At 30.8% G+C, this 5,005-nt stretch overlaps 1 long non-coding RNA gene across 1 annotated transcript; it reads left to right on the plus strand.

Annotated features, from left to right (window-relative positions):
• Window positions 1-311: 311 nt before the first annotated feature.
• Window positions 312-1,688, plus strand: LOC146897313 (uncharacterized). The gene is made up of 2 exons (XR_015023038.1): window positions 312-1,365; window positions 1,559-1,688. It is a non-coding gene; the product is annotated as an uncharacterized LOC146897313 (long non-coding RNA).
• The last annotated feature ends 3,317 nt before the right edge of the window (window positions 1,689-5,005 follow it).

The following is a 5,005-nucleotide window of genomic DNA, read 5'->3' on the forward strand; positions in this document are numbered from 1 at the left end:
AGATACCACAAATTCTGGTGTATATATGGACCATGGATCATCACTCTATTATTCACTAAACATTGAAATCAAAGTTCTAGGTGAAACTCTTCCTTCGTGTGCTTGATATCACCATGGCTCCATTCATCACTCCTGTTGCCGCCATTGTTGCTGGAAAGATCAACATCAAACTTCGAGTTCGTGTCGTCCATGTTTGGACCGTGTCTGAGTTCAACAACCCAAATGAGGATAACTCTATTCACATGCTATTGCTTGATGACAAGGTTGGTTTTTGAAATTATATAATGTGGTCTTATATTTTGAAAATTATATTTGGCTCAGGTTGTGTTATATTTCACCTTTGTTTAATTTAAAAAAACAGCTTGGAAAGATACAAGCATCTGCTAAAAAACATTTGGTGCCAAAGATAAGGTCAAACGTGGAAAAGGGATCTGCATACGACATTGAGAATGTTTTGGTGACTAAAAATGATCCTAAGTATCAGGTTACCCAACATAAGTTCAAGCTAAACCTTATAGACAGGACAAAGTTCTTTAAAATTGATGCAAGTACCATTCCTTTAAATCATTTCGATTTTATGCCTTTCAATGAAATATTGGAAGCAGAGAGGGAGGAAAAGACTATCGGTGAGTGTCTAGACTTGGAGTAATATATTGAGCATGATGTTATTATCAGTTGATATCAACAATTAAAAAGAATACACAAGGTCAAGTAATACAAGGCACAATTAACTTTTAATTTGACGTTATGCTTTTTGTTTCATTTTACGTTATACCTCCTTCACACATTCTTTACATGTTTATTATGGATTATGGATGGATGGATTCATTTCTATCACAACCTTTGAACTGCTTTTTTTTTATTCCGTAACTCATTTTTTAATTATGACCATACACTCACTCATTATATATACAACCACTAATATGATCTCAATATTTTTAGTTTCTACATTGAAAACATTGTGTATAAATATGTGATTTTGTGCATCATATTTTGGGTTTTGTTCATCATCACTTTCAAGTAACAATTGGATAGTTTATCTTCAATTTTGTATTGTTGTTTTTCCACTCACTTTTACTCTTCATCTTTTGATTATCAAAGTCTAAAACAAGAGTGTTCTATTTGTGGATTGGAGTTTGCAATAGGACAAGCTTTAGGTGGCTACATGAGGAGACATAGAGCTTCAAATATGAAAGGAAATAACAATATTCACAATTCTAATAATACTATGTGGTGGTAGTAGTCTTGATTCGCTGCAAAAGATGAAAGCTAGAAACCAGTGAGTTTTGGTGTTGGATTTGGATTTGAATCCATTTTTCAATATTTCTTGGTATTAATTATATGACGATTTATTCATTAGTGTAGGTACAATTTTTCTCTTATCTCTTGATTATTAACTGGTTTCTATGATATGATAATTGATAGGGAGTCAAGTTACTCTTAGATTGATCAAATAGTTAAGCTTCAAATGTTTATTAGTCTATTTTTCGAACTTTCTTTTATATATTTTTTTATTCCTTAATGTGTATGTGGATTTTTGATTTTTTTTGTGAATTAGGATAAATGATGCTTCTATTTTTTATTTTGTTGCATCATTGATGGTGAGGAAGAAGCTTATTAAAAATGGTTGTTTATTGTCACTTTCTCCATGAAACTATTGGATGATTCCTCTTCAATTTGGTGTTATAGTTTTTCTTCTCTTTTTTACTCTTTATTTTTTGACTATTAATTAATACAAATTGGTAATATAAATAAGGGGTGTATTTATAAATAATACTGTTTTTTTATAAAGGTGAAGACAAGTGTCTACCATTTTTTCGTATAAAAATAATAATAAACATATTACTCCACGTATAATGATAGAGATAAACATTGTGTATGTGTAATTAAGATAAAGATAGATAAAATTGAGATGAATAAAGAATAGTGCCTCTAAAAACAATATATAGAGAAGGTTAAAGGATATGATCCAAGTTACACATCTATCTCTCTATCTTCTATATATTTATATATCTTTGAATTTGTACATCTAAAAAAAATTTACACTATTAATTAACAACTTGACTTTCCAATTATCTTTGAAGAATTAAAGAATTAATTAATTATCAAATTGAATAGTTTCCTCCACTATTGAAAAAAAAAAGGAACTTCCCATTTTGCATGTCACACAAAATGAAAGGAGAAAACAAAGACTTACTTGACAGTTAGTACTATATACCTCAAAGAAAAATATGTATGCTACAATTATTAAATAATTAAATCCATATGTCCACATAAAATAAATAAAAAAACGTATACACTAATCAAATTGTCAGAAAATTTAGGAAAAGTCAGTCCTAACATGATAAGAAGATTAAAATGATTATGATATCCAAAAAAAGTTCCATTCATTAGATTGGAAACTCTAAAAATGAACGTTTTAATTTTTTCAATAAAATCTTGCCCCAACTTATCTTATATATGCATGATTGCCCAACTCTGCTACCATGATCATTTATGCTTTTGTGCTTTGTTAAGGTGATGTGGTTCTCCTTTTACTTTCCTTTCCTTATTTTTTGTGTTTGGGTATACATTTTCGGTCCATAAATTGGTTTTTTTTAAGGAAGGTCCGTAAATTGGTTGATATGTTTTCTCAAAAAGAAGTTCATATATCCCACACATACAGCATATAAGATTATACATAGAGAACACATTATTTTCTTAGACTAATACAGTTTTATTTTCATATTTTATCCATAACAACAGAGAGAGGTGTGATCACTAAGATGTACTTTCAAGGTTTGATACTTACTATTAAAATTTGCTTTTAGGATTTACACATATGCAATTTGTATGACCCGTGTGGCAGCACGGGTGCAAGGACTAGTTCTTGTAGGTCTATATCATAAATAATTGTGTAGCTCACATTTCTAATTATTATCAAAATCCTGCATCCCCAGCAACCAAAAATTCTTCCCTAACCAAGGTCTATATATTATCACTAATGATTACTTTATAAGCATTAGTTCTAAGTATATATTTGGTTTATAAACATCAGCAAGGTAGCACTTACCTAATTTTGTTAATAACCGCAGCATTGCGAATCACAACTTTATTTGCTCACCGATGCTTAACTCGGCCAAGAACAACCACAAACCCTTACCCTAAGTATCTGCAAATGTAAACAGGAGAAATCTACAACTAAACAAACTAAGAGAATAGGGGGAATACTTTTCTTCATCTAAAGAACCAGCGGCGGAGTCAGAAAAAATAGTTTAGGTGGACCACCAAAATAAACTATTATATATAAAACACAAAATTTACGTTGTAATAAACATTAAGTATAAAGTTTTTTTTTGTTATGGAATAATAATATTTGTACAACCATTTGGTGATAATTTTTGTAATAATTTTTTTCTTATATTTTTTTATTGGTCAAACACAATAAGTAGAGGAAAATGAAGAGAAAAAAGTAAGAACATAATGTGATTAAGAGAGAGGGGGTTGTTTAAACGTTGTCACAAAATGACTGTACAAATATCATTTCTGTTATATTACGTACCAAGTTTATTTTTCTTTGAAAGAATAATACGTACAAAGTTGATCGTCAAAAAAATTAAAATAGTTTTCTTTAAAATACTCAGAAGAGGAAAAAATGTGACATATAGAGAGGTCACTTTTTTTTTTTTTTATCAAGATCCCATAATTATTATCAAGATCCCATTACTGCAGCATGTAGGTTGGAGACTTGTTGAAAATGTATGTGTTCACAAGTTTTTGGACATAGAGAGGAAGTGGTCACTTCTTCTTCTTATTGACTAGACTCACACATATGTGAAAAAGTGAGGAATATAAGATTTGAACCTCAACTTTTACATATTACATCATGAGTTGTACTTACAAAAAATTTATAATTATATATAGGCTTAATTGCACTTTTGGCCCCCTATCTTTCCAAAACTTGCGGTTACAGCCCCCTAACTAATTTAAATACAAAACAGCCCCCTAAGTATTGATTCTTTGGCAGTTTTGGCCCCCAACGCTGACGTGGCACCCTAAATGAGGTGCCACGTGTCATTTTTTAAAATTTTTTTTTGGCCTTGGGGGGCCAAAACTGCCAAAGATTCAATACTTAGGGGGCTGTTTTGTATTTAAATTAGTTAGGGGGCTGTAACCGCAAGTTTTGGAAAGATAAGGGGCCAAAAGTGCAATTAAGCCTATATATGGAGTTGTATAGTATCAAATGTGAGCCAAACCTATTCCAAAAACTCTTTGCGTCTACAAAGTTGATTTTTTTTAATTTTTTTTAAAAGGCAATGTTATTTTAGTATTTTTTTCATTTTACTATAAAAAAATAAAACTTTTTTTTGGGATGAGGTGGACCGTGGCCAGCTAGGTCATAAATGACTTGGAAGAAAACAAAATTGGGCATTTCAGAAGTTATGTCTAAGGTTACATCAACAACTTTGAAACAAAGGAAGGTATTACCTTATTTGTTTACTCTCAAATTGGATGACGTAAAACCCAAACATAAGTTCTCAACCCCATACCTAAATACATGTATGTGTTAGTTGTTTCTCCATATTTACAGTCATGTGCTGGTCTTATATAACTAACATACTCTCCATATATTTAACAAAGTTTTCGATGTGGGACTAGTTTGCTTTAAAAGAAAGTAAGACTACGCTATTACCTGCAGGTATAGAATAACATGCTTCCAAGTGTGGGACATTTTATCTTTTATTTAGTACTAATGGATGTTGGGATTAGTTCCTTTTTATTTTATACTAACTGTTAAATTTTTTAATATCAGTTATTCCTTAAAAAAAACAATTTACATGATTATTAGGGAAAGTCTTGTTACGTATCCAACTTGCTTAATCAATTTGATAAGCTCTGCCTTCTCAAATAGTTTTTGCAGCTATTGCATGAACTTGGCATGCTTCAAATCAGTTTCTTCTGGAGTTGTAGTTTTCATCACACTCTTCAATTATTCATTAGCACCACAGACCAAATTGCTCATCCA

The sequence above is a fragment of the Medicago sativa genome, chromosome 8 (assembly GCF_051527215.1).
Source record: "Medicago sativa cultivar Bolivia chromosome 8, Bolivia_mono, whole genome shotgun sequence".
Taxonomy (NCBI): Eukaryota; Viridiplantae; Streptophyta; class Magnoliopsida; order Fabales; family Fabaceae; genus Medicago; species Medicago sativa.